Genomic DNA, 25,098 nt, shown 5'->3' with positions numbered 1-25,098 from the left:
TGAGAAATGTAAGTTCCATTCTAAGAGCTTTTCCTCCCATTGTTCAAGGTTTATTTGGTGTTCTCATTGGCATGACATTTGAGTAGTTGGTTACAACATCTACAGGCATCTCTTAATTTTTATCTAATATTCCAATGTGCACTACTGATACATATAGTACACTATATAGTATACTGTAGACAGTTATGTACACGATATGCATAATAGACTTACACGTGGAGCCAGGTTATGAATAATTGGGAACTCGCTGGCCTTGGCATGTTTGGTGAGGGTACACAGCAGTGACATAGCAGGCTCACAGGGTTATTAAAGCCTGCCCACAATTGGTAGTGCATCTTGAAGACGGTGGGAATGTCACATCACACTACCCAGGTTACCACCACACTAGTATCACTTAGCATCAGGGCAGAGCTGTAGAAACTGAGGTTTACCCCACACTACCTCAACAAAACTGCACTAACACAGCTCAGATGAGAGGAGACAGAGTGTGATCTCCATAGAAACCTTGCTGCAGCCTGTACAGTGAAGTGTTAGGACATGGGGAGACTTTAGAACTGCAGTTATTTCTGGATCAGCACACTTCTTTAAGCGGGACTCCTCGGAAGTCAGAGTCACCTTCACAACACTTGAGATTCCATTTTGTACCAAGGCACAAAGGACTCTGAGGAAGACATCATCCTGGATGCCATAGAGGTCCTTATTCATGGTGGAGATGGGATGCACTGCCCTAAGACTCTTCATTATGCTCTCAGCCTAGTCTGCCACAGAGAGGCCAGCGGCTCAAGACATGTAAGCATTCAGTGATCTCCTCTTAGGCACTGTCAATGACCTGCTTGTGGACCTCCTTCCACTGCTTGTTGTGTGCATCAGTGCCCACTCCTGGGTTCCAAATCTTCAGAGAGACAACAGCAACATTGACACCACTCCATGCTCCCTTAGGACCACCACACAACAGCTTAGCAAGGGAATGCCCAGCCTTTCTCCCATTGGGTAATGGAACCAATTAGAATCCAGATTGCAACCACTTCCAATGACTCGGTTTTTGGGAAAAGCACTTATATTCCAAGCCACATAGGTCAAGATATCCACTGGGTTGGAATAAATGAACAGCTTACAGTATGGACTGTACTTCACAACTTTGAGAAAGATGAACTTGAAGATGTTCACACTTCGCTGGACAGAATTGAGTTGGCTCTCTCCCTCTTGTTGACAGGCTTCCACTGTGATGATGACCAGCTTGGAGCTTGCAGTCATACTGTAGTGTTTTCCAGAGACAATATTTGGTGTTCTAAGTAAGAGGCTACTATGCTGGAGGTCCATCCTCTTTCCCTTCAGTTTATCTTCCATGATATCAATACGGGCAAGCTCATCTGCCAAGTCCTTCATTAAGATACTGATGCCACAAACCATGCCGACAACACCAACCCTAACAATTGTTATCTTGTTCTGGGGGAAAGCGTAACCATCATTAAGAAGAATCACAATCAGCTGGTCCTTGAGTGATGCCATCTTGGACATTGAACATTTTGGGACCGCTAGTGCATGATGGTGGGCATTGAACCCAGGACAGGATGACCTACCTATACTTCTGAAGGTCATTTTTAAAGAAATTTCATACAACATATTAATTCAATGGCCACAATATGATTATCAAAATAAAACCAATTCTTACTAAATTTTATTTGAATTAGAGCAATTTTAGGAATAGGGTAACAGGATTTTTAAACATTTTATTGTAATCTTTTTCACATTGCATCCCAATTATAATGCCCTCACTCTTACTTTTCTGTTCCCTCTCTCACTCCCTCTTCTGCCCTATTCCCTGACAATAGATCTCTGATAGGAATGGTCCTCCTCCCCCACCATCTGACCACGGCCCTATCAGGTCTCATCTGGATAGCCTTCATCACCTTCCTCTGTGTTCCTACAGGGCCTCTCCACCAGGAAGTAGTGATCAAATTGAAGGCACCAGAGTTCATGTCAGAGGCAGTTTCCTGCTCTCCCTGCCACCAATGTCCTCACATGGAGATGAGCTGTTCATTGACTGTCCTAGAACCCCCATCAGAACAGGGGTCTAGGTCCTCTGCTTGCAATATCTATGGTTTGTTCATCAGTTTGTACAGGTCCCCTTGGGTCCAGATTCAAAAGCCTTGATAGTTTCCTAGTAGAGCTCCTGACAACTCCCTTCCCTCCTTCCATACCCCAACTCCAGCAGAGTCCTACTGTGTGTCCCAATATCTGTCCCAATCTCCAGCTGGGTACAGTCTCTCAGAAGACAAGTATGTTGGGCTAATATCCACTTATGAGTTACATACCATGTATGTCTTTCTGGGTCTGAGTTACCTCACTCAATATGATCTTTTCTAATTCCATCCATGTGCCTGCCAGTTTCAAGATTTCCTTGGATTTGGTAGCTGAATTCCACTGTGTAAATGTACGAGAGTTTCTTTATCCATTCTTCACATCTAGGTTGTTTCCATATTCTATATTATGAAGAAAGCTGTTATGAACATAGTTGAGCAAATGTCCTTTGCATTTCCAGGGTGACTAAAGACATTATACATATATGTTTATATAAGAAAGATATTAGTAACTATATCTGTAAGACAAACATCAGACCTGCAGACATCAGGAGAAAATCATATCTTAGGATAGAATTTTTTGAAGCTTCTTCCTAGGTGGAATACATTTCATGCTCATGAGAAAGGGCAAAAGAACTTTACTTGATTTCTTTGTTATTTGTTGCTTTTGTTAGGAAAAATTCCTTAAATTTGGAATTAAGCATTTATAGTAAAATCACATGTGACTCAAAAATCAATAGTGCTTTTGAACAATTGAGAGAAAAGTAAGTTAGAATCTAAGCCTATGATAACATACATGTAAAATCACACACACAATATAAAAACACACACAAATAATTTATGCAGTCCTTTGATTTAATTATTGCCACCGCCATCTTTAGTAATTATATATAAGTTAATTTTATAACATATATTTGAGTGACATGCAAAAAAACCTTTACACTATTAATTCCATTATGATAAGCAATAACATTGTTAACTGTCTATTTTTAACTGCTATAATAAAATACTTAATTGGAAGGAAGTTAAATAATCATTAGATGTAAAAAAGCTCATGGAAAGTATATTCCCATTAGCTTTTTTCAGAATATATTATTTTAGATACATTGACAAGTAAGTAGAATATATACAATCAAATCACACAATTGGAAGAATGTTAGAATTTACTGTTATTCTATTAAGTAGTGCTAAATTGATAATGGTAACGATCTTTTGGTGCTAGGAAATGCAACTTTGAGCTTTGAATTATGCTTGTCAATTACTTTTCACTAATACCATAGTTTATGCAAAATCTCAAAATTCCATTAAGGTGTATACTCCAAACACAGCACAAGTTGGTTTTGGATATTTTATTATATCATAACTTTAATAAAATATTTTAATACTTCTATTACTTTAGAAATAACAGTACTATATTTTAATATTAATAAAAATAATTACTTGCTCATATCCTCCTAGAGGCCCATGCTTGTCACAGAGATGCCCCACCACAGATATACTTTCCTCTGTAGGCCTTCTGTCCTCCTTTCCCCAGCTCTCCCCAGTCTGATTTCCACTTACATTTCTCTCTGAGCTTCCTTTCATACCCTGTTCCCTCTTTTCAAGCATTACCTCTATTATTCTATTTTCCCTTCTGAGTGAGACTGAAGCATCCTCCCTTGAGTGCTCCTGTGTGTCTGAGCATTACAGCATGTTTATCTTGTACTATATGGCCAAAATTTGCTTGTAAGTGAGTGCATACTATGTGTGTCTTTCTGGGTCTGGGTTATCTCACTCAGGATGATTGTTTCTAGTTTCATCCATTTGCCTTCAATTTTCAAGATTTCCTTGTTTTTTGTAGCTGAGTAGCATTGCATTGTGTAAATGTCCCACCAATTCTTTATCCATTCATCTGTGGGGAAAATTCTACGTTGTTTTCAGATTCTGGCTATTACAAAAAAAAAATGCTCTGAATATAATTGAGTAAATGTCCTTGTGTATGGAGGAGCATCTCTCGTATGCTCAGGAATGGTATAGCTGTGTCTTGAGGTATAGCTATTGCTAGATTTCTTCTTTCTATAAACTAAACTTACTTTTATTATTTGAGATTAAAAGTGCCTAATAAAGATGTGTCTGCATTTTCATTTTTTTCTAATGAATTAAATAGTAGATACATGCTTATTGCCATTTTCTGTGTTTATTGTTTATTTAATTGTCCTGTTTCATAATTTCATACAATCTGGAATCATTAGCAACAAAACTTTGATCTCAAAGTTAAGAAAACCCGTGAGTTGGAACACACTAGGAAAAAAACATACAATATGGACAACATGGAAATCTTATAATTTTTTAATGGTAATCATCAATTAAATTAGTATAATTTAAAGATATTGGCTGTACTGAAAAAATCCAAATTCATTTCGCATCCAAATTAATGCCAAGCAATCCATACTTTAATAACATCTCAGTGTTTCACATTCATATTTAAACCTAAAAACCTATCATCTAAGTGCTTGACAGTCTATATACATGTTCTTTGCTTTGTTGAGTATTTATGGGATACAGGCAGGAATAAACCAAAACAGTTAACATTCCCTTCCATTGTTCTAGAGAACCCAAAGAAATAAAAATATCTCTTTGGTATAGGAAGATACCTTGAAGTCTATCAAAGTAGAAACAAATTCAGCCACAAAGCCTTTGATCTATAACCCGCCTTGCCTGCAGAATACTCTAAGGCAATGGTAGTATAGACCTTGTGGGAGGGTATAGCCCAACAATGTTTGATTTGACTTAAGGCCTACCTGACTTTGTTTGGTAATTAACAGCCAGAGATTAGGTAGCCCAGAGACCTAGGATAAAGCCAAACACTTCAGGTCTAAAAAATAGTATCAATAAAACGATTCTAAATAATATTCTGCTATACTCATAGATCTATGCCTTATTCTATCATTTTCAGACACCAGAATAAGGTGGTAATAGATTCAGAAACAGACTGACAGATACTACTAGCAGATAGTTTAAATATTAGGTCTCTATAAATTCTGTCCCCTCAGAGCTCAAGGACCTAATGATGAGGCAGAAAGGGTGTAAAAGCCAGATATTATGGAGTACACCAGGAAAGTAAAGCCATCTGAATCAACTAAGTAAGGTTCATATGCGCTCACAGAGATTGAACCCACAAGAACAGGGCCAATTTTGGTCTGCACCTGATCCTCTGCCTACATATTGTAGCTTTTAGCTTAGTATTTTTATGGGATCCCTGAGAGCAAGAATGAATTGGTCTCTGATTCTTGTGCCTGCTCTGGGACTGTTCTCTGTTTAGGTGCCTTGTCTAGCTTTGGTGTGTTAGTTTTATTGCTTCATCTCATTAAATTTTATTTTGTCATGTTTGGTTATCACTTAACAATAATACTATTGCTTAACAATAACAATAACAAGAAGAGAAAAGGTTGTTATTTTCTAATAAGATAGAAATGGAGTGGATAAAGTTTGGAGAGAAGATTGAGAGGAAATAGTGGAAATAGAATGAGGGGAAATTGTTATCAAGATATATTTTATGAGAAAAGAATTCATTTTCAATAAAATAAATGAAATCAAATGAAATTTTAGTACATAATTAAGCATCATCTTGCCACAGATGATAGAGGTTTAGGTGTGGAAAAATGTAGACACAGTACTGAAACATAGAAATTATTTGCATAATTTCAGATGCATCATTGTGGCTAGTGGTAGAACACTACCCTCACTGATTCATTCATCAATGAATGTTTTATAGTTGCTTCTTTCTGTGGTTTCCATTTTACTTTTATTATTCTTTCTCTACTTTTGTTTGTTATCAATTTTAATGAGAAAGAAAGACCCAAGATTTTACCTTGGACATATTAAGCTCATATTTGATGAATGATTGAATAGTTGCAAGAACATTAGCAACATCATTGCAATTAAATAATGCAAGATTTATACACTACTCTGTGTAATATTCAAAGTGATTTATTAAGTCAGCACTTTAATTGAGAAGCATAAATACACTGTTCTGGGAAATAATTTAATTTGATCACATAACTTTAAATTATGCATATTAATAATTAATATGTTATACCTAATTATAAATTGCATTATATAAATTACCACAGAAATGTCACTTTAAATGATCTCAATTAATATTTACTTTATTAAAAATAAAATAAAGTATTTTAAAATAATTTATTTAAAATATTCATGATATACAAATAATACATAGAGATATTAATCATTAATTAACAAGCATTTAATAAACATTATTAAAGAGAAATATTTTTGTTATACATGATTGTAAAAAAGACAATGATTTCTCCATTGCACTGTAATGAAAATTCAGATTTTTCTATCATGAAGATAGAACATCTTTTATCCCTCTTTGTATATGAGCTACTTTCATGGCTTGCTGTGTTTAAAGAAATGATGCACACTTACATTTTGTGGAATTCTAGGATCCATTAGTTCTACTTTTACACTTATGGAATATGTCTCTGAAGTTAAGAGAAGAGAATAATTTTTCATAAATTGGGATGAAATTTTAGTTGACAGGAGTGTTAATTCAGAAGTTACACATATGTAACCATTCCACAAGAGTAACTCCCAGAGAAGCAGCACATATTGTTTGTTTATTTGTTTATTTATTTATTTATTTATTTATTTATTTGTGTATGTCTCTGTGTGAGTGTGTATCTGTCTTTCTATGCATGTGCATCTACAATATTTACAAAATATCATGAAAGTGGACGATGAAAATGTAGAAATTTTAATTAAAATATTTCTATAGTAAATCAAAATTTGTTTTTATGAACATTGTTGTTCAACTTCTCTGATGTTATTTGATTAATCTTTTTGTTTATATTATAGATTTCTTTTCCTTAGAATGAACAAATTAGATAGAAAATGTATACATTGCAGAAACCCATGGTTTATAGTGCTGGAAACTAGGTACCTGCTGATATGATGTCTGAGCTTCTTGATGTTATATCATTGTATTGTTGCGGGGGGTGGGGTAGAAAGTTCAACCGGTCCTTTCATGGCCCCAAAGCTCTATTCTTATTAATGTGGTATACATGGTAGGTTTTGACTTATGTGTCTCACAAAGACATAAATCTCTAGAATATAGTATCTGATTTTGTAGTAAAGTGACTTTTACTATATGTCTGCCATGGAGACCCCTTAAGCCCCAAAAGAACATATAGCAATAATGACATTAAGCAGTGTCTTCCCTGCCCATGAGTTAGTGATTTGAAACAGGTAGTTCTAGTTAGACCTAGAACCTAATTTTAATCCAGCAAAATGACTGCTGTTGCAAGAGGTCACATCCAATGACCTTATAGATCTATGTGATCTTACAGCAAGGCAGAAATACTCTGGATTACAGGATGGTCTGACTGGAGTATATAAATGCTATTGGCACATACCTTAATCCCAAACAACCTAGGAAAAGTTAGTTTGTAGAAGGAAGCAGCCATGGTTGAAAGTGATGCCTAATTGAGGGGCAGACAAAATATTGAAGCAGAGAAAGATTTGACAGAATGAGTTAGAGATAACACATGCCCAATTCACATGAGAACAGACAGGAAAGAGGTGACTTAAGGGCAGCGGAGAGGGAAGGGAGGGTAAGAAAAAAGGGAGGAAGTGAAAAAGGGAGGGAAGTATGGTGGGAGGGAGGGAGGGAGGGAGGGAGGAGCTTTATTGGGACAGTTATACAGAAGGTGGTTGTAGAGAAAGAAAAGCTAGACACAACGAGCTAGAGAATGAGAATGACTCAAAAGATTATTGCCAAAGTTAGTAGGAGGCCAAGTAGTGAAATTCAGTCAAAAGCCGAGAGAAGCCAGATTGAATCATTTCGCTGAGAGAAGAATTTGAACCAGAAGAGGTGAGCTGAACCAGCAAGCAAGTGTTCAGAAAGAACTAGAAAAGGTAACCTTATTCAGCAGTCAGCCTTTGAGAAAACAATTACATCAGGCAAATATAGTATTTGCTTACAGGGCTGGAGAGATGGCTCAGAAGTTTAGAGCACTGACTGCTCCTCCAGAGGTCCTGAGTTCAATTCCCAGCAACCACATGGTGACTCACAACCATCTATAATGTGATCTGAGGCTTTCTGGCCTGCAGATGTACATGCAGGCAGAACACTGTACACATAATAATAAATAAATCTTTAAAAATATTTGTTTACAGTTGTATGCTGTCTCTGTACTTTAAGGTGCTCTCCTGACCAAATAGAGTGTGCCTGACAGAGGTATAGTACGGTATTATCGCTTGTGTCATTTAGAATGCTTGTTGTTTAACGGACACATAGCCCAACATTGATTATATAATTCCTTTCTGATAGATTCTTTCCTTCAATAGCCATCCTAGCTAATAGGCTCCCAATAAATGTTATTGAATACTCTGTCCTGACATGACCCACAGTTACTATAAATAGCAGATGTGTGTTCCTGTTTATAAGAGATGTATCAGCACTCTCAGGATCTCTCCACTGAGTGGCAGGCTCATAACAGCATATTGTGATTTAGATATGGAATACCTTTCTATATCTTTTTGTGAGATGCTCCTGAAAGGACCATGTCATTGTCCTTTTGCTATCTTTCATTCATTAATTAATTTTTTATTTGTATTAAAAAATGAGTATAAACATACCACAAAACATAATCACTAACTCCAAGAGTAGTGCCCTGAATGTAAACATGTGGGGCAATGAAAAAGAAACAGTAGTAAAAGTTGTTTCCAGTGAAACATTAGGTTTTTGTCATTTATTTATTTCACAGTCATTACTATTCATGTTTACTTAAAATAATGTATTTCATATTGTTATCATAAAAAAATGTAAGAAAGTAAAAGTGTGGAAAGTAAGGCTAACACAATCTACTCATCAAAAAAAAAAATAAGTTTTGAACAAACTGTAACTATAAAATAAAGTTTACATGAATTTTATATAAAACTCAGTATTTGTCCTCTATTGACCTGAGGTCCTAGATATATCCTTGTTACAACAACTAAACCATTTGATGAGAAGAATTAAATGATATGTGTTTGCAGAAGTCAGGGTTAGAAAATAATAAAAATCATAATATTTTAACTATGTATTTCTCTAAATCTGTCAGCTGCTTTTGACTTTAAGGTATATAAATTAATGAAAATAAATGGTGCATTTGCTTTCTTAAGATTCTACCTGTTTTAAATACCTATTTCTTGCAATAGACATTTTCTTGTAATTCAATGGTTTATAAATGTTTAACATATGCCATTGAATTACTTGTCTAATGAAACACCTATCAACTGAGTTATAAAAGAACATGACTTAATTCTAACCCAGTTACAAATATTGAAGTGTCTATATTGCATCTAGATATTAAAATGTCATAAAAATTTTCAATTTTCAATAACCTGGAGTTGACATTTTCCTTGTGGGTAAAGATGTAAAACACTGTATTAAAATTGATCTGTTCACTAAATTACTTTTTCTTATAATTATATAAAATGGCATTTTCTAACTTAAGTCTGTGTGTATGTCTGTGTGTGTGTGTGTGTGTGTGTGTGTGTGTGTGTGTGTGTGTCTAATATAATGTCACCAAAAAGTGTCCATTAATTTGAAGCCTAAAAAATTATAACTCCTTAAAAGAAAAAACTCATTAAAATATTATATATATATGTATGTATGTAAAATCAGGCCACTAGTACCATATTACATGTCTCAGTTTATATTTTCAGAGATGTATATTTAAACATATTAATGCAACAATGGAAAAGTAAGGTTTTCCCATATAAGATTATATGCTAGTTATATTTATTTATATTTATGCTTTTGTTGCAAAGGTAATAAAGAAAAACTTTGAGAAATTGGTTTACTTACCACTTATAATAATTATAGAAAATCTAGATAGGAAATAGGGAGGAACTATAAATATTTATCAGGTAATATTTTGGAGGCTGAATCATATATGCATAGTTGGTTGTAATCCCATAGTATTTGAAGAATCACAGAAAGTTACACTCTTTAAACTTACAATATCTGTGAGAAACATTATTTCTTCTTTTCAAGTTCTGCTCTATAGGTAAAATATGGCAACACAGGGAAAAATAAATAGCTCTACTGTCCTAAAAATATGAACTCAATATTATTTTTTATATTATGTGGATTTTAAAAACATCTTCAAAATAATTAAAAATAATTGAAATACAAATTAGACAATATTTTATTTTTAAAGGTATTTTATAGGCAGGAATGAAAATATCTGTCATTCTACAACTCAGGAATACAGGTCAAGCATTTGGATTTCAGGGTTATTCTTGATTATATAATATGTACAAAGCCAATGTGAGTTTGTTTTAAAAGTATTAAGAAGAAAAAGTACAAAAACTAAGTTGCAATTCTGGCAGGTGCTCAAATCATGTGAGAACAGAAACCTTATGCTTTTGGAATTATATCTTTGGTCCTCTAGTTTGAAAATATGACATTGCTGGGCATGTTTTTCTTAAACATTTTTCTGTTACTCAAACTGAATATATAGCACTAGATTTTTAAAATGTGAATTATATACCAAAGAAGAAAAAAAGCAAAACACGCCAATCAGTTGATATCCATAAGATTGTAGACATGACAATTTTCCTATTTCAACTTTCTGACATGTAGTCATGACTTATAAGTAAATGTAGAATTATGCTTTTAAAAACAAATTCCTTGTTAACAAGAAATACTCGTCTTTTCTTTTTCCCTTTCATTTGTTCTCCTTTTCTTTTATCCATGTATATTCTTGGCTGTCCTAGACTCACTTTGTAGACCAATCTGGCCTCGAGCTCACAGCAATGTGCCTTGGAGTTCCTGAGTGCTGGCTTAAATGTATGCACTACCATGCGCAGCTATCTCTTTTCTGCTTTGTTTGACTGTCAGTGAAACTTTCTAGCAAGAGTAGGACAGAACTGCTGGGACTGCAGGCATGCATCACAGATATGAAATTCTTTTCTTATCTATTTCATTGTCTAAAAATATTTTAAGTATGTATTGAAAAGTAACTCTAATTTACAGAAAATTAAAACTTAATTGATTCTTGTTAATAAGAGAATTATTATATTTTAATTTTTTGAATATATCTAAAGTCTAAAACAATTATTCATTCTCTTAATTTGTCATTGATGTAATACTCTTCAAATACAGGTATGAGCATAGTAGCTTAAATTTATGAATAGTTTAGTTTTATAATTTAAGATTATATACTATTTATTAAAAATAATAAAAAGTCCAAAACTTGTATATCATATAGTTAATTTTCCATTCTTTATTAATTTTATTATAAGTATAAAATAATTAATTAATTTTAATGAAGTATGGGGAAAGGAGAACCTATTAGAGTATAATGTACGAAAAATATATTTTCAAAAAAATTAGAAAAGAAAGAAATACCACATAACCATCCTACAATACTGATGTCTTCAGAAAGTTGTCATGTCACATGAATGACTAACGATGTCTATTTAGGTGATAAACATTTTTATTGTATCTTCAATTAAGAAGCAAAACATAGGTGATCTAAATTGATAATGGCAATGTGTAATGGAGATTGATTTATATTCAGAAATTTAGATGCATCTAGATAGGGAAGATGTCTTCTTCAAGGCTGCCAAATACAAATAGCCAAAACACTAAGAATGTAACATTTATATCACCCTTGATTGTGTCAAGGTTCTATTTGCTATAGGTAATCCACTGTATATATGTGTAATAGTATAAATATATATGTTAAAAAATAACAAAAGTATAGACAGAGATCTAAACAATTAATACTAGAGGCCAGAAAGGGAAATCTTGAGAAGTCTCCATTAAATCAATTTACACATACAGAAATGATGGCAGTGTAAGGAGAGCCATGACACGTAAAATAAAGATAATAGCATAAGAAAGGGCAGCTATGGTCTGAGAGTGTAAAATTACATTGGTGTTTTTTGAAACAAAGGAAATACACCCTTAGATTGCTCTGTCTTGATGTTGAATAATGATGTTTTTATGATTGCTCTCTGATTTATTAGTAATTTCTGGAAACAACATTACTTCATAAAAATGAACCTGAAGTGGTACTGTCAAGGAGTGTTCATTCACTGCTTAGTGCTTTTCAGAGAGAAATTTTTAATGCTTTTTATTTTAAAAATCCTTCCTTTACATATAGAACTGATTATAGAAATAGATTTTCAACATGTGTTCAAACTCTACTTTTTAATTTTAGATTTCCAGAAAAAAATGGAGTATAATGCAGAGAAAGTCCATGCCCTCACATGTAGTTTCTCTTATTGATAACTCTTACAATAATTCATATTATTATTAATTAAAGCCTACATTTCTCCTTTTTCTCTAAAAAAAGAAGCAAAACACGTTCAGTCCGTAATTTCATATCTATTAAGTTAATCAATCCTATAGTTGTGTTACTTCTGGATTTTTTTCTTCCTTTTCTTTACTCTTATTTCATGTAGTGCATCCCAACCACAGCCTCCCTTCCTTTCTTCTTTCTTGGCCTACTTCCTCCTCTAGATCCACTCTTCTTCTATTTTGCTTCAGAGAAGACTAGACCTCCCAGTGACATCACCTGAAAGTGACACAACACAATGCAATAAAACTAGGCACAAATCCTCATATCAAGGCTTGAATAGGCAACCCAGTAGGAGGGAAGAGGACCCAAGAGCAGGTAAAAGAGTCTGAGACATCCCCAATATCAGGACAAACAACAGCTACATTGGTGAAATTACTCAAATTTAAAATGTTGAGAGGATCTTCTCTTTCTTCAATGCCTATTATCCTCAGATTTATTAACTAATCAGTACCAGCATGTATATAGCTCACAAAACTATGTGTAGAAGAGCTATGATGTATTAAATAGATAAATGTGGATTGATGTCTTGTGATAACTAGATAATATGGCAATCATATGATATAAGCAGATTATTGAATCTTAGTGCACTGAATAAACCAGGTACAGGTGCTTATGAGCCAGCAATAAGTAAGAAGTTCATCAGAGCTATAGTTCATTATGTGCAAAATAGGGAATTCTTGAGTCAAAATAAATTTAGTTTATTTTGCTATAATGTTAAAGAAACCAGAGAACTGTGGAATGAGCATATGGCAAAAGGTTGAATAGAGACAGAAAAAGAGAAAGAAATCATAATTTACATTTACATCATTAATCAAATTGTATATTTATACAAACACTTTGGGGAAACATAATTATGTTTTTGAAAACATTTTTAAAAACAATCTTTAACACAGGGGAGATAAGAAATTATGTCAAATAGACAAGCAAGGAAGGCATAACGCCATATACTTGGAAGCCCAACATTCCATAGCTTGAGATACTTTAGTTGAGGCCAGGGTGAGCCTATCACTAAAATGCAAAGTCCAGACAAATATAATTGCTTTTTTACAAAAAATTTATTCACCTTATATCCCAATCATATCCCCCTCTCTCATCTTTTCCCTCTCACTTTCCCCAGCTCTAGTACTAAAAAAGGGGAGACCTTATTCCTTAACAACTAATCCCAGATTATCAAGTCTATTCAGCACTTCCTGCATCCTTTTCCTCTGTGCCCTCTAAGGCCACAGCACCTGAAGGAAGTGACTGAAGGGTACAAATAGAGTTCATGTTGGAGACAGTCCCTGATCACCTTACTTCGTGACCTTCATGGAGACTGAGCTGACTATCAGCTACATCTGGGCAGAAGGCATGTGTCTTATCCATGCTTGTTCCTTGATTGGTGCCTCAGTCTCTACAGGCTCATTTGGGTCCAGATTTGTTGGCTCTATTGTTTTTTTTTTGTTTTTTTTTGTTTTGTTTTTTTTTTTGTGGAACTTCCATCCCCTCTGGATCATTCTATGCCCCTTCTATTCCAAAAGACTCCCACTGAATTTGTTCAATTCATGACATCTCTTTTTAGTTTCTGTTTCATTGACCAGTTCTTTGGTGAGGTTAGGGTGTTGAAGTCTCCCACTATTAATGTGTTGGGATTATTCTGTGGTTTATGCTTTAGTAATGTTTCATTTACAAATATGAGTGCCTTTGTATTTGAGGCATAGATGTTCAGAATTGAGATGTCATCTGGTTGGAATTTTACTTTTATGTGTGTGAAATGTCCTACCTAGTGACTTTTAATTAATTTCTGTTGAAAGAATATTTTCTTTGATATTAGAATGGTTATGCTAGCTTCAGTCTTAGGTCTGCTTGCCTGGAAAATGTTGTTTGTTCTAGCTCTTTACTCTCAATAAATGTGTATCTTTAGGCTGAGGTGTATTTCTTGTATGCAGAAAAAGGATTGGTTCTGATTACACATCCATTCTGTTAGTCTAGGTCTTTTTGTTGGAAAGTTGACTCCATTCATGTTGAGAAAGATCATCAGTGACCGTTAGTTCCTTTTATTTTGATGTTGGTTGTGGTAGTGAATTTATGTCCCTGTTTACTCTTAGTTTTGCTGTAGTGTTAAATCTTCTGTTTTTGTGTGTGTAGTTAACCTTTTCAGGTGGGAGTTTCCCTTCTAGTGTCTTCTGTAGGACTGAGTTTGTGCATGGCTATCATTTAAATTTGGTTCTTTGATGGAATATCACCTTTGGCACCTATCTACGGCACCTAAAAGTATTGCTGTGTATAGTTCTATGAACGGGCGACTGTCCTTTCTTAGGGTTTGAAAGATGTCTTCCAAGAACCTTCTGGCTTTTTTGCCTCTTCTGAGAAGTGAAGTATGATTTTGATAGCTTGCCATTATTTGTTATTTGGCCTTTTTTCCTTGCAGCTTATAATATTTTTCTTTGCTCTATATATTTAGTATATTTAGTGACAGAAAGAATTTCTTTTCAGGTCTACTCTTTTTGATCTTCTGTAGACATTCTATATGCTCATTGGCATCTCTTTCTTTAGATTGGGGAAATTTTCTTCTATGATGTTGTCGAAAATATTTTCTGGGAGTCAGAAATCTTACCTGTCGATGCCGCCCCCGACCAGCAGGAAAGACACCAATACCGGGAACTCTTCTTGCCACAGTTTATTCAGGATCCTAGACTACTGGAGTGACCTCGGGAAAACCTCCCACAGAACCTTTATAGTGTGCCTGGTCCTATCAGAGACTGCCACGTTGTCGCTCTTGGTTGGTGCATTCGGATCACGCCACTTCACACTGTGCCTTGTTCAGATCACGCCACCTCATACTATGCCTTCAGGCATGCGCATAAGGGGCTTGCTCACTGCACATGTGCATAAGGGGCACACTGCGCATGTGCAAAGGGGGTGCATTGCGCTGGGGAAGCAGCAGGGGACACTGCTATCTGTGGCTCTCCACAGTTCCCCCTTATTCATTAAATTTTGAGCAAATGGCACAAAGAATGCCTGGTAGGTTGTCCTCCCTGCACTGGAGAAATAGGCTGACAAGATGGTTGAACATTGGCCATGTAGCCTGTCCCCAACATCTTCTTCTTCAACATCTTCTTCTTCTCCTCCCTCTCTTTATTAGAAAAGGAGGTAGATGGATCAATTATATACAGGTGAGCTTGGGTCCCTGCAGAGAGAAGGAATTGATCAGAGGGGGAAAGCATTGACCTGATCGTCCTGGGTCCACATTGGCCTGTCAAGATGTCCTTTTGAGGAGGAGAGGGGGGTCCTGATCTGCTGTCTGTGGGCATCCCCAACATACAGCGAACAAGACAGTTTCCGACATCAACCTCTATGCAATCAGGTTTACTTCTCGGGGGACTCAGAGTCGGACAATCGGGTCCTCCCCCTGCGGTACCTCATCCTACACCCCTTGCAGGTGCCCATGCCTTACAGCAGGCAATATCTGAGTATATGCCATTCTCACCATGCCAAGGAAGGGGAAATGGAAGCACATTAGTGTCATGGCCTTGGTCCGCCAAGTGAACGGAGGATCTATACCCGTCACTGACTACTTCTCTATCATGCCAAGCCACATTTGAGGAGATTGCCCAGCCTCCAGTGCAGCTAATGCTTGCATCATAGAGGCCTGCGTGCAATGTTGGCGGGCGTGCATCCTGCATATGCACCAGAGTGCTAGGCAACTGACAAGGACCAGACACACTGTCAAAGCTCTTATTCCCGCCCATTCCTGCAGATGAGAGAAGGCGTTCTGGAACCACTGTGACAGCCCAGAGACCATGGAGACGTTGGTTCATGTAGAATTGATGTGCACTAGGGAGAGACACAGTTCCTGCAGGGGACTATCCAGGCTTCTGCTCCAGTTACCTGCAAGATACTGGGAGAGACTGCTAGACAAGTTAATAATCTGAAAACATAAGCTTCCCATAAGGGGAAAGCCCATATTTTCTGTATCAAGTGCAATCTCTTTTGTTAACGAAACATTGGTGGTGAAGATTCTTGGGAAAATTGCAGTTGTATGTAATACTGGTAATGGTTTTGGAAAACCTGACAAGATTCTCCACCTATACTCAGGCTGTGTCATGGAGCCCAGAATGTTAATAAGGCCTTGCAATGTAGTCGAACTATGGCCAATTAGTAGTCCCACTGTGTCTTTTGGTAGAGGGCCAGTGAAATCAGTGGCTACCAACTGAGGCCCCATTTGTGGGGTCAGTACTAGTCTGGTGGTGGAACAGAGGTCGAGGCCTGCACTCCTTCTAGTAGCTCTCCGGGGCATTGCCATTCTAAGGGAGAACTCAGACTCGGCCACTGTTCTGGAGCTCTGGTCTCCTCCATTGCCTCATATATTTGAGGGCCCTGAGGACGAGGGCCCCGTGTCCCATTTTTTGGCCATGCTCCCCTAAATCCTGCTGCTAGTGGTTGACCATTAATGTCTTTTACTGACCAGCATTCATTAGCCCAATGATTTCCTTTCCTGCATTTGGGACAGAGGCCAGGTGTACGTGGAGGAGGATTTTGACTATTCTGATTAATCCCCCTGGGACACTGGCATCTGAAATGTCCTTCTTTGCTGCACTTGAAGCAATTTTGAGGACCAGTAATTCCATTTCTATTCCTTCCTTGGGCTGCCTGCATCACGGCTGCAGCCAATCCTGCATTTGATAATGGTCCTCCTATCTCTCTGCAGATCTTTAACCACACATCTAAAGATTTATGTTTGTATGGATTTATGGCTTGTCTACACTCCTTGGTACATTGCTCAAAAATAAATTGTTTTATCAAAGGCATTGCAGTATCTGGGTCTCCAAAGATCTTTCCAGCGGCATCAGCTAATCTGGCCACAAAGTTGGCAAATATTTCATTGCCTTCTTGAATAATTTTTGTGAGATTTCCAGATACTTCCCCTCGTTTAGGAAGGGCTTTCCATGCCCTTGTGCCAATAAAATTAATTTGCTCAAAAACTTGCACCAGATATCCTGTCTGTTGGTTAGCGAAATGTCCCTGCCCCATAAGCATATCCTGGTCCCATGCCGGTCGTCCGTTAGCTGCACTGGCAGCTGCCTGCTCAGCTGAGAACTCAGTGTAATAAGCTTTCCAATCTAAATAGGCACTAGGTGAAAGGCAGGCTCGTGCTAAATTTTGCCAATCTGAGGGTGTCATGCAATATCTCCCTAGGGCCAAAACAAATGCTGCGGTCGTGCCATAAGCACGAACAGACTCAGCCAGTCTTTGGACAATTTTAAAATCCAAGGGTTCGTGATAACGATTCCCTTTGCATTCTGAAAAACTGGGTAACAATGAGGGGCACTTTGCAAATGAAATTGCCTCCATACCTCAGGACAGGCAGACCTACCACCCCCTGGTATATGGGGAGGGGGTCTTATTCCGCCTGGAGATTTAGGTGGCGCTAGTTCAGGAGCTGAAGGCTGCGTAATCTTGATCCCCTTCTTTTTTGGTATAATAATGCTATCTAGCCGTTCAGCCAACTCCTCTAATTCTTTGTCCTCGGGGCCAGAATCATCCCCTTCAAACCGTTTCTCTTTCACTTTCCCGAAAATATAATTCCCCATTTTGTCCGAGCCCCGGAACTTTATTGTCTCAAGGTCTGAGAACTTCACAACTATGTCCCACTGACCGGGAAATTACCAGCTAGCTGCCCTGGCTGCCGCAAGTACTGAGATTCCCCGTATGGGCCACCAAAATGTGGATGCCGCCCCCAACCAGCAGGAAAGACACCAACACCGAGAACTCTTTTTGCCGCAGTTTATTCAGGATCCTGGACTACCAGAGTGACCCCGGGAAAACCTCCCACAGAACCTTTATAGTGTGCCTGGTCCTATCAGAGACTGCCACATTGTCACTCTTGGTTGGTGCGTTCGGATCACGCCACCTCACGCTATGCCTTGTTCAGATCACGCCACCTCACGCTATGCTTTCAGGCATGCGCATAAGGGGGGCTTGCTCACTGCGCATGCGCATAAGGGGCGCACTGCACATGTGCAAAGGGGGCGCATTGCGCCGGGGAAGCAGCAGGGGGCGCTGCTATCTGTGGCTCTCCACACTTAAATTTCTTTAATTATTCTTGGGTTTCATCTTTTCATGGTGTCCTTGCTTCCTTAGTTGTTTGTTGTCATGAATTTTTAGATTTAACATCTTCTTTGATGGATGAATTGATTTCTTCCAATTTCTTCCACTGTATCTTCTATACCTGAGATTATTTCCTTCATCTTTTTTATTCTGTTGGAGATGCTTACCTCTGTAGTTCCTGTGGGTTTTTTTCTCCCCTAAGTTCTCCATCTCCTGGATTTCCTATGCTTGTACTTTCTTTACTGTTTCTTTTTCCATCTTCATATCTTGAATGATTTTATTTATTTCCTTGACCTGTTTGTTTGTGCTTTCCTGTATTTCTTTGAGTGATTTGTTGATTTTTCTCTCTGCAGGCCTCCCTAAAGGCCTCAATCAGTTTGACTCTATAATTCTGTATTTCTTTAAGGATTTTCTTTTTTCCCCTGTTATCATCTCTATAAGCATAAATTTATTGTCATTTCCTTGTGTTCCAGTTGTGCTTGGGTATCCAGGGATGCTAGCCATGGGATAACTGGTTTCTGGAGGCACCACATTGCTCTGGCTTTAGTTGATTGTAATTTTACACTGGCCTTTGGCCATCAGGTTGTCTCTGGCATTGGCTAGTGGTATTTTCTGTCTGCTGGGGTATGCACAACACAAATGCTGGTGTTTTAGAGCCTACAGTTTATACTGTCTATTGCTCTTCATTCACGGCTCTCCTGTTGATAAGACATTGTGCTCTGTCAGTGGTACCACCTTGGATCTCTGGATGACAAATATAATTTTTTGCCTCTGTCTTTGTGTCTGTCTTGGTTTAAGGTTACTGGACCATTGGGGGGTAGGGATAGGGCTCTAACACATACACAACTCTCATTTAGTTATGGATTCTGGAATTATGTAGAAAATGGAATGTAGGAAATACTTTTAGAAGAGAAATACTTGTATAGTAATCTTTTAGCTGTTTGCTTTGTTTGTGGTTTTATACATCTTTGACTGGACCTCAAAGTTACACAGATGTTATAAAACATTCATACCATTAAACAGTATCCCTAATTCCTTATATAGATGTAAGAGTTATGTCCTCTGATCTGCCTCTGGGTTGGAAAACGGTGACATGTCTGTGATGATTTTCTTTATGTTATATTCCCTACAAGTGACTACAAGTATAAATGACCCCATGACTTTTAAATGGAAGTTCGTACATTTTATGCCACAGCCTAGATTTAAATCTTGACCCTTGGCCCAGAAATACCTTTACACTATGCCTACCTTCTCTGATCTGGATTTCACAAACCTGTTCTCTAAATATGTCAATGAAAGCAAAAGCCAATATTGGGGTATTCAGATATTTTTCACCAAAATTAAATTTATTTACTGTGGAAAATACAGCACTGTCTTTAAAAAAAGGCTGATCCACAAAAGAAAAGAAATACTTTCAGGCAGAAAATCAAATACTTTTTCAACAACATATATCACATCAGAGAAGCTTATGAGTAAGAAAGTCAGCATCTTAATTAACCATGAGATAACACTTAAACATTTCAACAAGGGAGATAAATAGTTGATAATTCAGCATAAAAAAAATCCAAGTCATATAGTGAAGCCATAATAAAATTATTTAAAAGTTGTGAGGTATTATTTTTTTGAGTTCCTATGATTTTGTTTTTTATTTTCATATATTTTATTAATTTATTCAGATTACAACTCAGTTTTTATCCCCTCACTTGTATTCTCCTGTTCCTCCCTCCCTCTCACTTTCTCCTTCATAGGTCTATGACAGAGGCTGCCTTCCTGACATACTATATAGTCATAGGTTATCAAGTCTCATCTTGGTAGCCTGTTTATTCTATTTTGAATGCCATCAGGGCTCCCCACTGAGGTGAGGTGGTCAAATATGGAGTACCAGAGTTCATGCAGAGTCATTCCCTGCTTTCTACATAACTGTGGAGAATATACTGTCCATTGGCTAGATGAGAATAGAGGTTCAATGTTTACTACATGTATTGTCCTCAGTTAGTACAATAGTTTGAGCAGACCACCCTGGACCTTGATCCACCCATCACAGATGTTCTTCTTGTAGTTTCCAGTACTCTCTGGGTCCTTCTATTTCCCCATCTCCTAAATTTGTCTTACCTAAAGTCCCATTGGTATGTCCTCACATCTATCCCAATCTTCTGGTAACTGAAGACTATCATGAGGACATGCCTTTGGGTCTAGTGCTCAACTATAAGTGAGTATATATCATGAGAGTCTATGCTTCTGGGTTAACTCACTTAGTATGATCATTTCTAGTTCCATTCATTTGGCAACAAATTGTGGGAATTCCTTTTTTTTTTTAAATAGCTGAATAGTATTCCATATTGTAAATGTACCACAGTTTCTTTATCCATTCTTCAATTGAGGGACATTGAGGCTGTTTCCAGGTTCTGGCTAATGCAAATAATGCTACTATTAACATGGTTGAGCATATGTCCTTGTTGTGTGGTGAAGCATTTTTTGGATATATTCTAAGGAGTTAATTAGCTGGGTCTTGTGCAAGCCCTATTGCCATTTTTCTGAGAAAGCGCCAGATAGCTTTCCAAAGTGGTTGTAAAAGTTTGGATTCCCACCAGCATGAAGGAGTGATCCCCGTTCTCTACATTCTCGCCAGCATATGGTGCCTCCTGAGTTTTTTATCTTAGCCATGCTGATGGGTATCATCTCAGAGTCATTTTGATTTGTGTTTCTCTGATGACTAAAGATATTGAGCATTTCTTTAAGTCTTTCTCAGCCATTCAATATTCCTCTCTTGAGAATTCTCTGTTTAGTTCTGAGCCCCATTTCTCAATTGAGTTATTTGATTTGGTGATGTTTAATTTCTTGAGTTCTTTATATATTTTGGATATTAGACTTTTGCCAGATGTAGGCTTGGTGAAGCTCTTTTCCCAGTCTTCAGGCTGCTGCTTTGTTCTGTTGACAGTGTTTCCAGTCTCATGAAGTCCCATTTATTAATTGAGAACCATAAGGTCTAGTCTGCAGGTGTTATGTTCAGGAAGTTGTCTCCTGTGTCAATGTGTTCCAAGATCTCCCCCACTCTTTCTTCTAACTGATTTTGTCTCTCTGGTTTTATGTTGAGGTCTTTAATCCACTTGGACTGCAGTTTTGTGCATGAGGACATATATGGGTCTAATTGCATTTTCTACATGTAGACATCCAGTTTCCTTTTTCCATCCAGGCTATCCTTTTTCCATTGAATTTGGTTTCTTTGTCAAAAAATAAGTGACTACATATATGTGGATTCATTTCTAGGTCTTTTATTTGATTCCATTAATCAACTTGACTATTGCTGTGTCAGTACCTTATTGTTTTAATTACTGTTGCTCTATAGTATAGCTTGAGATAGTTTTGGAAATTCCTCCTGAGGATATTTTATTGTCTAGGATTGTTTTAGCTATTCTGTTTTTTCCATATGAAGTTGAGAATTGATATTTTAAAGTCTTTATAATATTATATAGGTATTTTGATAGGAAATGCATTGAACCTGTAAATTTCTTTTGGTAAGATGGCCATTTTTACTATGCTACTTCTCCCAATCCATGAACAAGGGAGATCTTTTCATCTTCTGATGTCATCTTCAATCTATCTTCACAAATTTAATTTTTTTCAAACAAGGCCTCCACTTGCTTGGTTAGAGTTAATCATAGATATTTTATATTGCTTGTGGCTATCATGAAGGGTGTAGATTTCCTAATTTCTTCCTCAGCATGTTTCTCATTTGTATATAGGAAGGCTACTGACTTTTTAAAAGTTAATTTTGTATCCAGCAAATTTGCAAAAGGTATTTTTCGGCTGTAGGAGTTCTTTGGTGGGATTTTGGGGGCCACTTATATACACTATCATATCATCTGCAAATAGAGATAATTTGACTTCCTTCTTTCCCATTTGGGTTCCCTTGATCTCCTTTTGTTTTCTTATTACTCTGGCTAGATCTTCAAACACCTTGTTGAAGAGATGTGGAGAAAGTGGGCAGCTTTTCTTGATCCCCAATTTTTGAGGAATTTCCTTAAGTATCTCTTTATTTAATTTGATGTTGGCTATTGGCTTGCTGTATATAGCCTATATTAGGTTTAGGTATGTGCGTTATATCCCAGATCTCTCCAATATTTTAAAAATGAATGGATGTTGGAGTTTGTCAAATGCTTTTTCGGCATCTAGGGAGATGATCATGTGTTTTTTTTTTCTTTCAGTTTGTTTATATGGTGGATTACACTGATGAATTTCTATATATTAAAACTTTCCTGTATGCTTGGAATGAAGCCTACATGGTCATGGTGAATGAAATCTTTGATGTGTTCTTGTAATCATTTTTGTGAGTATTTTATTGAGTATTTTTGCATCAATGCTCTTAAGAGAAATTGGTCTGATGGTCTGAAAATCTCCTTTTTTTTGTTGGGGCTTTGTGGTTTTTAGATATCAACGTGATTGTGGCCTCATAGAATCAATTTGTTAATGTTCCATCCATTTCTATCTTTTGGAGTAACTTGAAGAGTAATGGTATTTGTTCTTCTTTGATGGTCTGGTAGAATTCTGATCTGAAACCATCTGACCCTGGCCTTTTTTGCTTGGGAGACAATCAATGATTGCTTCTCTTTTTAAAGGAGAAATAGGAGTATTTAATTTTTTAATCTGATCTAGATTCAATTTTGGCAAGTGGAATTGATGAAGAAAATTCTCCATTTCTATTAGGTTTTCAAATTTTATAGCATATATACCTTTAAAGTAGCATCTTATAATTCTTTGTATTTCTTCAGTGTCTGTTGTAATGTCTCCCTTTTCATTTCTGATTTTGTTGATTTGGATATTGTCTCTCTGCCTTTACCTAAGTTTGGCTAATGGTTTGTCTATGTTGTTGATTTTCTCAAAGAACCAGCTTCTGGTTTTGTTGGTTTTTTGAATTGTTCTCTTTCTTTCTAATGTATTGATTTCAGCCCTTGAGTTTGATTATTTCCAGATGTCTACTCCTCTTGCATGCTTCTTCCTCTTTTTTTCCAAGGGCTTCCAAATATGTCATTAAGTTGCTTATGTGGGATGTTTTCAATTTCTTTATAAAAGTACTTAATGCTATGAATTTTCCTCTTAGCACCCTGTCTAATGTGTCCCACAAATTTGGGTATGTTGTTCCTTTATTTTCAGTGAATCTCAGGAAGTCCTTAATTTCTTCATTTTTTCCCTGACCCTGGTGTCATTAAACAGATAGTTGTTTAGTTTCCATGTGGGTGTAGGATTTATGTTATTTTTGTTGTTGAAGTCCAGCCTTAGACCATGGTTATCTGACAGAATACAAGGCATTATTTCATTCTTCTTGTGTATGTTGAGGCCCGCTTTGTTACCTACTATGTGATACATTTTGGAGAAGGTTCCATGGGGTGTTGAGAAGAAAGTATAATCCTTTTTGTTGGGGTGAAATGTTCTGTAAATATCTGTTAGATCCATTTGATTCATGACACTGGTTAATGATGTTATTTCTTAGCTTAGTTTCTGTTTCAATGAGCTGTCCTTCCATGAAGGTGGGTGTTGAAGTCTCCCACTATTAATATGTTGGGATCGATGTGTGTTTTAAGCTTTGTTAATAGTTATTTTACAAATGTTGCCCCTGTATTTGGAGCATAGAAGTTCAGAATTGTGATGTCATCTTCATTGATTTTACCTTTGATGTGTATGTAGTATCCTTCCTCATCCCTTTTGATTAATTTTGATTGAAAGTCTCTTTTATTCAATATTAAAATGGCTACACTAGTTTGCTTCTTCTGAGCATTTGCTTGGAATAATTTTCCAGCCTTTTACATTGAGGTAATGTATGTCTTTGTGGATGAGACTTCTCTTTTGGAAAGCAGAAGAATGTTGGATATTGTTTTGCATCCATTCACTTAGTCTATATCTTTTTGTTGGAGAGTTGTGAGACCATTGATGTTGAGAGATATTAATGACAAGTGACTGTTAAGTCCATTAATTTTTTATATTAGCTACAGTAGAGAGTTTGTGTGGTTGTGTTTTTGGGATGATATAGTTATCTATTTCCTGTGTAGTTTTGATTGTGGCTTGCACTTTTGGGGTGGAGTTTTCCTTCTAGTAACTCCAGTAAAGCTGGATTTTGGTAAGGAATTGTTTAAATTTGTTTTTATCATGGAATATTTTGTTTCCTACGTCAAGGGTTATGGATAGTTTCATTGGGTATAGTAGTTTGGCTTGGCATCTGTGGTCTCTTAGGGTTTGCAGGACCTCTGTCTAGGCCCTTCTGGCTTTTATGGTCTCTGTTGTGAAGTCGGGTGTAATTCTGATAGGTTTGACATTGTATGTTAGTTGGCCTTTTTCACTGCCTCTTAATGTTTTTCTTTCCATATATTTTGTATTTTTATTATTATGTGGCAGGAAGATTTTCTTTTCTTGTATATTCTATTTGTTGTTCTGTAGGCTTCTTATAGGTTTATATGCATCTCTTTCTTTAAATTGTGCATATCTTCTTCTATGATTTTTTTGCAGATATTTCTTGGGCCTTGAAGTCGGGTGTTTTCTTTTTCCTCAATGCCTGTTATTTCAGATTTCATCTTTTC

The 25,098-nt window shown here is 36.6% G+C and overlaps 1 pseudogene across 1 annotated transcript; it reads right to left on the bottom strand.

The window, feature by feature from the left end:
- Nucleotides 1–456: 456 nt before the first annotated feature.
- LOC311598364 (L-lactate dehydrogenase A chain-like) lies at nt 457–1,509 on the bottom strand (annotated as a pseudogene). The gene has a single exon. The product of its transcript is annotated as an L-lactate dehydrogenase A chain-like (transcript).
- Between the last annotated feature and the right edge of the window lie 23,589 nt (nt 1,510–25,098).

This window comes from Acomys minous (assembly GCF_964271855.1).
Source record: "Acomys minous genome assembly, chromosome: 5".
In the NCBI taxonomy this organism is placed as follows: domain Eukaryota; kingdom Metazoa; phylum Chordata; class Mammalia; order Rodentia; family Muridae; genus Acomys; species Acomys minous.
The sequence above is the reverse complement of the archived record's forward strand: the minus strand, read 5'-3'. Positions and strand labels throughout refer to the sequence as shown.